At 43.8% G+C, this 13147-nt stretch overlaps 1 long non-coding RNA gene across 1 annotated transcript; it reads left to right on the forward strand.

The window, feature by feature from the left end:
• Nucleotides 1-4027: 4027 nt before the first annotated feature.
• Nucleotides 4028-11765, forward strand: LOC142563823 (uncharacterized). Its single transcript, XR_012824428.1, has 4 exons — nucleotides 4028-4442; nucleotides 5436-5540; nucleotides 8719-8860; nucleotides 11656-11765. It is a non-coding gene; the product is annotated as an uncharacterized LOC142563823 (long non-coding RNA).
• The last annotated feature ends 1382 nt before the right edge of the window (nucleotides 11766-13147 follow it).

Here is a 13147-nt window from a genome sequence, read left to right on the forward strand (position 1 = left end):
GATGCTGGACCCTGTGCATAATCTTGGTATCCGCCTCGCCACCGGCGCCTTTAGGACGAGTCCGATTCAAAGCCTCTATGTCGAATCAAATGAATGGTCGCTCGATCTGCAGCGGTCATATTCTACATTTAATTATTTTCTGAAAGTACATGCTAACAAAAACCATCCTTGTTATCCCACCATAAACGATATGACCTCTGCAACACTCTTTCATAACAAACCTACAGCCAGAGAGCCATTCTCTATCCGTGTGACAAAGCTGAGCGAGGAAATGGATGTTCCTATCCGTGAAAATAGTCTAATGGCTTCTGCCAAGCCGTTTCCACCGTGGTTGTGGCGAATCATTGACTGTGACACGTCATTTGTGGAGGTAACGAAGCACGCTCCAGAGGCGCACATTCATATGCATTTTCTGGAATTACAATTTAAATACCCTTGTCCAGAGTATTACACAAATGCGTCTAAATCACATGCTGGCGTGTCATACGCAGCCGTCGGCCCATTCTTTTCCGAGTCCAATGTTCTGCACCCTCAAACAAGCATCTTTACAGCAGAGGCGTATGCACTGTGGTCGGCTGCGAAACACATTAAACAGTTAAAATTACTTAAGGCGGTCATATACACAGACTCATTAAGCGTTGTGAAAACATTGATGTCATGCTTCAACCACACAAATCCAGTAATTGCAGATCTTTTCTCTCTCCTCTGTACCATTTATGCCTCTGGCCAACATGTAACGATATGCTGGGTGCCTGGACACAGAGGTATTGAAGGTAACGTCCTGGCAGACCGAATTGCTACCTCCTTAGACACAAAAGCTTCCAACATGTCCGCAGCCGTTCCGGTCTCAGACCTAAAGCCATACTTACAGAAAAAACTCAGAACCTACTGGCAGCATAAATGGGACTCTGAAACTCATAATAAACTCCACACAGTTAAGCCACATTTAGGATACTGGCCGTCACTGACCAAGTCCAGACGAAGTGATGTCCTATTCTGTAGTCTCAGAATAGGGCACACTTACGGTACACATAACTTTCTGTTGAGTGGCGGTGAACGTCCAATATGTAGTAGATGTGGGGAGACACTCAGTGTTCAGCATGTCTTCCTAGAATGCCGCGAAACACTAGTCGAGAGGAAAAAAACACTTCCCTTTAGCATACAGTCAGTGTATACCACTTCACCTGGCCCTGTTTCTAGGCAGAGAACCGCTATTTCACATGCAATCTACCTTAGCCTTTTTAAGCGACGTTGACACGCTGCACGTTTTCTGTGCAAGAAATTCGTAACACGGCCTCTTGCGAGAAGCCACTGTTGCGATGTGAACCTTTGCTCTAGCACATGCCTCCAGGCCCTTGTACTCAAGGGATCAGCTGATGCTATTGTGCTATTTGTCAACAACAATCACCTTTCCATTTTTATTCATGTAACACTATTACACCATTCTTGTACATCCTATACTTATAGCATACCCTAGTTCAGCCATTCTCATACTTTTATTCCTTGACTATATCATGCAACTTATAGCTCTTAGTTTTAGGCCTCTCTACAGCCACATCACATCAGCCATTAGTTCATTCAGTACTCGTCACCACTGCCTTGGCGCTCTTTGGCCACACTTGGCCCTTGCGCCAATAAACACTACATATCATCATCATCAATACTCAAGATCGCCTGGTTTGTGCAGTCGCACGGCACTGTCTCTTCTTTGCCGCGTACATCAATGTTTAAGGTTTTCTCTGAACGCGAAGCCACACAAAAGTTGCCTTCATAGGAAGACGTCAACGGTCGCTTCCCTATTGGAAAATCCTATTTAAATTCAAACTGGGTTATACAGGTTTAAACTGGTTCTAACAGGGACCTGTTTAGCAACAAACAGGTATAAACAGGACCAGTTTACACATGAACAGGTTTGAACGGGGTCCCGTTTGGCATGCAAACAGGTATAAACTGGACCAGTTTACACACGAACCGGTCTGAACGGGGTCCCGTTTGGCATGCAAACAGGTATAAACTGGACCAGTTTACACACGAACCGGTCTGAACGGGGTCCCGTTTGGCATGCAAAGAGGTATAAACAGGACCAGTTCACACACGAACAGGTCTGAGCGGGGTCCCGTTTGGCATGCAAGCAGGTATAGGCATGACCAGTTCACGCAGAAATGGGTCTTAACAGGGGCCCTGTTTGCAACTAAACTGCCTTATACTGGACGCAGTGGCACCATATAGGGTCGCCTGTTTGTCACAAAAGCTGGTTTAATCTGGAGCTTTGTGGCAACCATACTGGATGGCATCATGCATACCAGTTTAATGCTTGAATAGAACTGGGGAGGAACTTTTTTATTGTTCGACATCCTGACAATTTAGCCCCTAGTGCTGAATTGGGGCCATTATCAAGCTCTACTGAAATTGCGTGACCACCTCGGAACATTCACAGACCAAACTGCGATATGCTAGCTGCGAATTTCAATCCGATTCCCGGTCCTGCCCAGTTGAAAAAGACAACAGGAATTCCTGCTGCAAACAGAAATTTCTGTTGTACGACAGATGTTCCTAACATTTCTGTAGTTGCGACAGACATTACTGACGTTACGACAGCAATTATGACGTCGCAACAGAAACATTCGGTCGCGACGGCCAAGAGTTCTGAAGTCGCAACAGAAGCACCTTCGGTCGCGGCCCTTTATATTAACATGTCAGCTTCGCATCGGTGGTGTACACTGTACTTTTCTCTTGCGCGGTATTCAATCGTGCTTCTCTGAAGCCGGCAATACTGATAGCACCGACACCAGTATTAAAGTCGACGTGGCCAATTGTTATAATTGTGCCGTGACGACGCGGCACCAGCCCCTCCCCCCCCCCCCCCCCCCGCAACGCCCTACCGGCCTCCTCAAAATCGGCCGCTGATCAAAATCATACCATCTGCGGGAATGGCTGCGTATCCGCTTTGTTTTATTTGGTAAGATGGGGCCCACAAGCCTGTGGACTTACATGTGCGGTTACACTGAGACATTAGTTAATTCCCAGAAATATGGCACAAGCTTATGCGAAGCGGAAAAGAAGTTTTGGATTGTTCCACAAAGTTGCGTGAAAAGCTGTCTCGCTCGGGTCTCATTAATCTGGTACAGCGCTGCCGTGAGAAGCCAGTATTCTGTCGGGATGAAGACTCACCCACGAGTGTTTATGTAGCTGTATAGCATTGAACACGAATTATATGCGAGCTCAAAAGTGTAAAGAGCAAGAGACAACTGTCGGAATTAGCAGTAACAACCCTCAGTGTCCCCGGTCACCGTTGTCTACTTCTGAATTTTTTATCAAATATGGATATCGTTACAGCAAAATCGATGGTCTAGCACTCCACGATGTACCTGTCGATGGTAACAACACTTTTGCTCATCTAGAGATGCGGCAGTTGACGCGGTGAAGTGAAAGCGCATCTTGGCTTTTAAAGCGTAAATGTAAACAGCAACCCAGACAGCGATTTACACTCTTGACATAGCTTAAACAATTCAAAAGCAACTATGTTCGGCGTGGTGCAGTGGTAAGATGCTTGTCTCGGGACCGGTAGATCCGAAGTTCGATTCCCAGCGGATGCGTTTTTTTGTCTACTTTTATTTTTTTTATTTTTTTTTGTATTAATAATTTTACATATCCTTAAATTGGTCTCTGTCAATTTTTAATCAAATATTTATCAGGAACGACAGAATTTTCGACTACAGGACGTCACACTACAGAGAACAGAACAGAACGACAGTCACGACGTCCCAAAATACGACAGACTGAAAATTTCCTGTTGTGTTTTTCAAGTGGGTGAGACGTCTATACGGCGTATACGCAGATTGCTGTCCTCTCTATTAAAAGCAACGTTGCTGAAACACGTCGTACAAGACGCTGTACGACTCGCATAACATCGATATACAACGCCGTCACCATCCATGAGATCACCGAAAGCACGGTCGCTTTCGGTGGCGGCCTACAGATGGCACCACAGGTAGCGCCGGTAAAGTTACAGGTGATATTATTTTGCCGTCTTCGGTTTGTCGCTACATGTGAGTGCTTGCTGTGTATTGACGCCGTCCGATGTAGTTGTTTAATCGTGTGTACGCTGTGCCGAGAAAAATTGTGGTGCATCTTGTATGCATTGAGAATCACAAAACCCCTGGGACCGCGTAATGTAGCCAGCAGTATCCTTCGTGTGGTGCGCCGATGCCGAAGATATGACCCTTCGCGCTTCCTTTGTTCCGGGCTCATGAAAAGGATCTCATCCTCTGGCACTGTCGCATCGTATCGCACTGTACGGAAGAATTTGGTGAAAGTTGTGCTCTTACGTCCTGTAGTTGATCCGCAATTCAACAGTGTGTGCGCCGGAAGGACCGTTGGTGCAGTCGATTCCGCGGCACCTGTGACACTAAAAGGAGCGTTTTCCGAGTACGCCGAGAAAGGTAAGTCCGGCGCTTGCGCGCATTCTTCCTGTCTATGGTTCGTGAAGTGTGCGTTGTTGTACGTATCGCAAGATCCGTACAACAACCGAATCCGGATTTGTAAAGCAGCAAGAATTATAAATGTGCTTTTCAAATGGTTGTTCTTCATGTCGCAGTGCACATTTAGCAAAAAGTTCCATGGAAATTGCCCTAAAACGTATTCATGTTACCAACAGCTCTATCTGTGGTTTATTTACTTTCACCTATGAAGCACGCTAGCGCGGGTGGTTCTTTGATCTAAATGGGCACAAAAATTCAAGGAAAGAAAGTTACTGTTTGTGTACATAATTTTTCATTGAGAAATGGTATAGGCATTTCTAGAAGTAGTACGTCGATGTGTCGGTCTTCACAGCTAACAGCTGCGCGAGATAGCACCCGATTCCTTCGTTGACGCATGGCCAGATTTTTAGCTTGTATGGAAATTCTTCTGTTTATAGAGTGTCGTCAGATGACGTGTATTAGTGTCCTGTGTGTTTTCGTGTACTTGTAAAGGGTTCCGATCTTGCAGAGAAGCCGAAATTACATAAGCAATGCTTCTTTTTAATGGAAAAATCTTTCTCTTTTCTGTATTGTCTCTCCAGAAATAGAGGTGGTCTGTTGTAATTTTGAGCGCATCGTCCTTTGGGAGCAGTGCTTTTTTGCGCCGCATAAACAAATTAGGTTTTGGAACGCTTTTCATGTCCTACGGAATTTTTTGATAGTACAATTCACATTTCACGTTATACAGCTGTACGTTTGTGTGAACCTTTTCATAGTAGATTCATGTTTGCTACAGTTCGATTTACGTGTTATTTAACCGCCTGTGATGTTACAATCAGATATTTGCACAACCAGTTGCAGCTTCATGTAACTGGTTGTATGAGACTTTTATCAAAATATGACGTGATCTTTTTATATCACAAGTTTACAGTTTCAGCAGGGATTACAATAAATTGAGCATTTATTATTGTTTAGGGATGGCAAGATTTTGTGAACCAGAGGCACCTCCACATATGCACCTGCGGCACTTCTGCAGCCTCAACAGCACGGAAAAGTACCTGATGTGCATGCTGTGACAAGGTGTGTGCAAAGCAGTTGCTGCCACTTACACGAGCTGCAGATTTTGTTGGTATCATCCATGTTTGGAAACTCTCCTGAATTTTTCGTGGGTTTACAAATGTGGGCTCATTTTACAATTTTATGAATGTCACTTTAGAAAGACAACGAAGTTGTGTTGGTTAAGATGTTTTAAAGCTGTTGAGAGATTGACGGCATGACATTGTTAAAATGCATGTAAAAAATTAATTGCAATGGTACTTGTACTGCTTTATTATTAGCAATGCAATATCTCTAACGAGAACATCAGAGGGGCACTTGCTTTTGGGAAGTTTGGTCAGATAAATTCCTGAAGCAGCGTAAAGCTCTGTAATCTAAAAAAAACAATGTTGTCAGTTACTGGTTTCAAGCTCGCTGCTGCTTTTTGTGCTGCACGACAAGTTAAATAATGGTTGATAATGTGTGTGTGACGTAATAGTTCTGTGCAAACACACGAGGTGGAGAGAAGTAATTAATAAAGGGAAAATCAGACGTCCACCCGCTCGCACCATTTGCTACAAAGGAAACCCGTATGTGTTCCTCAAAAGGAAAGCCGCACAGTTGAAGAAAAATTCGTCCTGGTCCGGGACTCGAACCCGGGACTACCGCCTTTCCGAGGCAGCCACTCTACCATCTGAGATAACCAGGTGGCTAGCAGATGCCAGGGCGAAGTCGAATTAGTTGACAACACGAAGCAAAGGCAAGGGTTTGACGTAATATTTTTTTCCCCTTTATTAATTACTTCTCTACACCTTGCGCGTTTCCGCAGAACTATTACGTCAGACCCTTGCCTTTGCTTCATGTTGTCGACAAATTCGACTTCGCCCGGCCATCTGCTAGCCGCCTGGTTATCTTAGATTGTAAAGCGGCTGTCCCGGAAAGGCGGTGGTCCCGGGTTTGACTCCCAGACCTGGACGATTTCTTTTTTTCATATGTGAGGCTTTCCTTTCGAGGAATCCGTACGGGTTTCTTTTGTAGCAATTGCTACGAGCAGGTAGATGTGTGATTTTTCCCTTTATTAATAATGTGTGTGTGTATGCAACACTGGGGGTGCTGAGAGCAAGCTTTAAAATAATGTGTGCTATGTCCCCAACAAAGAATTTAGTGTCTGCAGCATTTTTACAAAATATTATGTTCACAGGTTGGCAGGTATGACATAATGTACAACAATAATGTACAACACTTTTGCTGTAGATACATTTTCATAACGTCCATTTTCTGTCTACTTGAATCGTATATTTAGAATTTGGCCCACCTGCAGGTTGATCAAGTTACATATGTAGCCCCCTCTGAGTTAAATATAATTAGGGGCTATTGTAGATATGCATGATATACCTACTCACTGTATTGTGACAGATATTTTTAGGGACTGTGTTGTGAGGCATGCATATCCTTTTACCTGTATGTCTTGCTGCAGGTTGCCCGACAAAAGCATAAATGCTTCGCCCACCTTTATTATTATGCTTTCATGTAGAGTTCTAACATCTGTGCCCACATAGACTCCATGTTCTTAATTACATTTTTCTAAGTATTCACTGTTGTGCATTACATTATTGTGTTACATTACTGTGCATTACATGTTTTTCTTCGTTTTATTTTGGAGGGGGGTATTCATTTCTATAATAGTACAGAGAATAGAACTTCAAAACAAAAAGCCACGAAAGGTGGCTTAAAAGTGTATGAAGCTTGGAATTCTACATTCCTGCCCCTAAAGCGCTACCAGTAGTAAAACATTCCTAATTGTCTTTTTTATAAGCTAGCTGCCAGATACGTAGTCCCATTATGAGAGTATGTTATTTTTTCTTCTTTGGTCTGACTTGTTTTGTTGAATGTTCTCCTTGTTAGTTCAGAATTTGTAAGCCTCCAGGTTTCTACGGGGCAGAAACCTGGAGGCTTACGAAAAGGGTTCTACTCAAATTGAGGACGACGCAACGAGCTATGGAGAGAAGAATGATAGGTGTAACATTAAGGGATAAGAAAACAGCAGATTGGGTGAGGGAAAAAACGCGAGTTAATGACATCTTAGTTGAAATCAAGAAAAATAAATGGGCATGGGCAGGACATGTAATGAGGAGGGAAGATAACCGATGGTCATTAAGGGTTACGGACTGGATTCCAAGCGCTGTCCTGTGTGTTCCTGCCTTCTGTCGTCGTTTTTTCGCGCTGCCCCTTCAAGAGGAAGGGAAGCGTAGCAGGGGGCGGCAGAAAGTTAGGTGGGCGGATGAGCTTAAAAACTTTGCAGGGACGGCATGGTGACAATTAGTACATGACCGGGCTTGTTGGAGAAGTATGGTAGAGGCCTTTGCCCTGCAGTGGGTGTAACCAGGCTGATGATGATGTTTTCTTGCCACCTCATGCAATACTCCAACTGGAGCCTATGAGCTATGTGTATAATAAATAAGTAAATTCCTAAAGCATGCAACAAACCATGCAGCATAGCATTTAAATGTTGCCAGTTTATAATGCTTCTCGAGTGCAGCGCATCATGGAGCTTAAGGCTGATCTCTTCAGATGTAAAAAAAATTGCAGGTTATGAAAATGTGGTCCTACAAACTGCTGGTTACGCATGTCAGTCAGCCTGCTGCAGTGGTAACAAGTGAGAATGTAACCAAAAAGCTGGGCGTGCTCGGCCATTTTGCATATGGCACAGGATAAAGCTTCACCTCTGCTGTTGCTTCTCTAATAATAATGGCCTCCGAGTATACATGCCGAGTTATGCTTCTGGGGACACTTATTAGTTAACCTTATCAGGTAATACCATTAGACTTATGGGTGCTATAATGTTGCAGTGCCTGCAGGATGGCCAGCATTACAATACACATTAAAATTATTGTACAAGTCATGCAATGGTGTCGGGATTGGCCCACCAAGTGACAACCTTTAATTACACTATACCTGGGATCAGCCCAGCTCACTCAGTCAGTGAGACATCCATGCATAAGGGGAGGAGTATGGCAAATAGAGGGCGTTCGATTAATCTTTCTCACATAGATAGCTCATACATATAATCTTTCTTAAATTGGATGCTTTGTTGCTCAAAGTGAAGTTACTTATGGGCATAATGTCAGCATTTCGATCCTATTTATGCTTAACGAAAGTTGCTTTGTTCAGTGTCACTCTTTATATTGTTTCGCTTGTGATTCTAAGCTCACTTGTTTTATAGCTGCTATAGGTATGGCTGGACCTGGAGAAGTGTAAGCAGACCATGCTATGTTGCTGATCTGCGCTGATCTCCACATCCAAGTTGGTCCCGCGACAGTTGGGCACCATTGTGCCTTGCTTCCTTGACAAGGTGATATAATATGGTGAGCTTGTACTTCAATATCGGTATTGAAAATTATGTTAAGGAAAAAAGACAAGGATTGGTCTTTATGATAGATACACTCATGTTCTTTCTTTAAGGTGTTCTTTTGGCACTGTTCTGCATGGACATATTTTTAGAGAATTATAACTCCTTTATTGCAAAGTGCCATGACACTAGTTTATGCGTTAAACTAGCACTCTTTCACCAAAAAAAGCCTTATTTAGCACACAATTCACAAGGAAAGAAAGGAGGCAACCTGATAGACTGCTACTAACAGTTCAGTATTATTGCTCGCACAGTGATATTGTGCAAAAGGTGAAAGGGGGAGAATAGATCTGAATACATGCTGTTCGCACGGAAACGAAAAGGACGCATCACATGGTGCGCGTGACACTTGTTTTACAATGATAAGAAGCAGTCTCACTGTCTAGTAATTCTCTGCATGGGGAGCTAGTGCTAGGTTCCTCGTCATACATATAAGAAAAGCATCAGATATCTCTCCAGCGCTTTTGTCTTTATATTTTGTCACGATCAAGCAGCTTTCAAACATAGGTGCATGTGCGCCGAGAGCAGTGCACTACCACTGCTAACTGACCCGCGCATCAAGTTTGCTTCGTCACGCTGCCAGTCATTTATACATTGGTCGGTTTATCCGATGTAGCCTCTACTGTACGAAATGGTATGTGATAGACACTGCACCTGTGTACTGTACAAGCTTTGTTACATGATTTTTTTCAGAGATAGTGATGCAGGCCTTTTCATTATTTACATGCCTACACAACAAACCAAGCATTATCTGTGCTTAGAAAGAATTGTAGGAAAATCCAGCATGAGGCAACTGTTCTCGGCACGAAACAAACTTGATTCGTTGGTTTTCATTCATTGGTGCGATCACACTAAGGCAGACAAGCTTGTAGGCTGTGCTTTTGCAATTTGTACAGCACACTGACAGCACTGATGTGGGCCTCATCCGTGGGCTGACTGATGGCACCTTCTACGGCGCAGACCACTTGTGTTGGGCGAGGCACCAATGTTGACGTTTGTTCCCTTGTGCAAAACAGCAGCCCTAGGTTTCGAGTAGTTGTAGGAAGACAAGGTAAACATAACTTCGATGGCTTGAGTGGGCTCATTTCTCTTGGGGCATCTAGCTTTTTTTCTTGCAACTGTGCAGAGGTGCTTCCCCTAGAGTCGGCGTGAAAATGGCATGGAGTTGTGCATTCGGGAACTCCTGAACAATGATCTGCTGTAGTTAGGGCTTTGCGAAAATGCACTGTCTACCATTTGGTAGAAGGTGCATTATTCAGCCACTGATTTCCTGTTGGCATGCTTGCACTCATGCTGTCAGTAATTTCCTGGCTTGCCGAATTATCTTGAGGCCCCACGCTGATGATGCTACCGATGTCTTCATGTGCAGACTTTTCAGGATGAGGTTTTTTGCTTTGCAAATCTTGTTGAAAGGTAGGTGGTGCTTACAGGTAGCTATTCTAGATATTAGTGAAATGAATTGGCCCGTCTTGCTTCGTCAAACATCGTCACGCCGACATCAGTTGCACAAACAAAAAACCTGGCCTACTCGCAGCGTCGTGCACGAAGAAACAAACAAATCAGCTGCTGGATTGTCTTAACATGGCATACTAAGCTGAGACCGGAACTGCTGTAGCTACAAACCAGGCAGAAACGATGATGATGAGCAGGGATTTGCAGTAGCGCCACTTCGTGGGGCAGCAAGGTGGCTCCGTTCAAAACAAAAATGGCGTTCAGCAAGTAGAACCATGCAACGGTCAGAGTCGGTGCATGGTGCTCTCGATCAAGTTGGCTCAAGGAGTGTCCGAAAAATCAGACGAGAGGTTGCAAGGCGTCCGAACTTTCGGAAGTTGTTATACATTATGGTCCATGGGGAGAATGGCGGTGCCGTGAAGCAGACCGAGTAATCATGTTCAAATTTTCGGAGTCCGGAAAATCAGTCGGTGACTGTACCTATACCTATGTGTCTATGTATACCTAGGTGCAACAGTGTTTGCTATGATCTGTGCAAGAATTGCTGTTGCCCGTAGATGCCCAACATGTCGGGTGTCAAATTGTAAAATACCTTGCAAAAGTGATCTACGGAAAAATAACGCTTCTGCTATATTTCGCTTTTACAAGAAATTTTGCGGCTGCTGGCACCTACCTTAAAAGGCTTTATATGGTCTTCGCATGGCCAGGGCCTTCTACTTTTGTGAGTTTGCTTATCTCGAAATATACTCCGGTTTTTATAACTTCAAGTTGGCGGGATCCCTAGTCTCCTTTAACATGTACCCAATAGACCTAACATAGGGGTTTTGGCATTTCTCTGCCATCTAAATGCAGCCATTGTGGCCGGGATTCAATCCCATGCCCTCTGCCTGAGCAGCGCAATGTCAAAGCCAGTACACTACGGTATTTTGCAGGCAGAAGGGTTTAGTTTCTGAATAATTTATTATCTCAACCTGTCGGTGTTGTTTTTAAAGGTATTTCTTGTTTGTATTCTGTTGCTTCAATACTAGTAATTATTGTAAATCAAACGATGTGTCCATCTTTTTCCTATAACACTTGCTTCAATCGCCTGCTAATTATGACAGCTTATTCTCCCACAGTAATCCATGTTCCCTTGAAACATAGGCATTGCTTGAAACCACATATTTTTCAATAAGATTTATTCATTATCTCCTATGACCGGAATGCTGAACCTTTCTTATCTGTGGGAACATAGGCAAATTTGCCTATGTGCCAACCTGTTGCATGAGTCAAGATAAACTATTGGCTTTACTTTTTCAGGTGCCCTGCTCGCTCTCACCCAAGCAACCCACTCCAGCGGTCTTCTCTCGGCAGACTGGATGCATCGAAATACCGTTAGAAGGTCCAATAAACAGTGCTTGGGACATTTATGACATGCTTTTACTTAAGCCGGAGGACTTCAGGCTTAACGAAAGCTCAAGTGGGTGTACAGAAATACCTACGTAAAATATACTTGTCTTTTTCACTTACAAGTACATGCCAATACTTTGCCTGACATTTTTCACCCCAAAATTACGCTTTACTGTGGATTTGTCAACAAACCATTACAGCAAAAAGGACGAGTACAAGTGATCGAACATATACTAAACTTGCAAGAATTACATTTGCATACTTGTAGTAAATAGGAAAATGAGGTACAGTCTTCTTCAGGGTGCATTTTCTTGTAGGTCATACATAGAGAACGTACTCGTGGGTCATACAAAACTTGTTCATGATGTATCACATCAGTGTTGGTAGTGCTAATCAATTTATGCCGAAAATTGTGTTCATCTTCGTATCAAGCAATGTACCAGGCAAACCTACATGTGAAAGTGGCATTCTTGTTGCAAACATAATGCAGATCTACTTCTCTTCAATGCTGATCGCAAATACACAAGTGTACAAAATAGGTTTAAAGAGTAAATTATATTAAGCAACATCAATCCATTCTGAAAGGACCTGGTATGAATGTAGTAAAATATAGGTCTGAACAGGGGCAAACAGGTCTGGGTTAGATAGGACGGGATTAAACGGGTCAGGATTGAACAGGATTTAAACGGGTCAGGATTAAACAGGATTTAAACGGGTAAGGTTTAAACAGGATTTAAACGGGTCAGGTTTAAACAGGAATAAACAGGATTTAAACAGGTCAGGACTGAACAGGATCAAACGGGGTCCCGTTCCATAACCCTATTTGATGAAACCCGTTTGAAAACAAATAGGATTTTCTAGTAGGGTTGATAGAGTCGCGTCACAGAAAGACGTGGGTGTTTATCTTTATTGTTGGGCAACTAAACACAGGCTGCCCGTGGGCGATACGTGGGGTTGTAGGTTGAAACTGGTCGAGCAAGGAATGTAGCCTCTCTAAAAGCTGTCCCGCCGCTGGCAGAGTGCCTTGCTTGGTGCCGACAAAACTGGTCTGGAAGGCAGATTGCTGATCCATAGAGTCATCCATGTTAAGTCATCCTCCATTGTTGTTCGCAGCCGTAGTAGTGCTAAGGGTAGCCTTTCCACCCAGGGCTGTTTGCCGAGGGTGGTGGTCAATGACACGTTCAGTTGTCGGTGGAGACGCTCGACCATGCCGTTGCTTTGTGGGTGGTAAGCCACTGGGTTATGAAGGTGGTGGCCGAGCAGTGTTGCTAGGGCATCCAAAAATGAGCTTTCGAATCGTCGGCCTCGCTCAGTAGTTTTTCACCGAGGACAACTGCAGCGCCAGATTCTCGTGGTAAAAAAAACTGCTTCAGCGACTTTTTCAGCCGTCATGTCATGTAGA

This window comes from Dermacentor variabilis, chromosome 11 (genome assembly GCF_050947875.1).
Source record: "Dermacentor variabilis isolate Ectoservices chromosome 11, ASM5094787v1, whole genome shotgun sequence".
NCBI lineage: Eukaryota > Metazoa > Arthropoda > Arachnida > Ixodida > Ixodidae > Dermacentor > Dermacentor variabilis.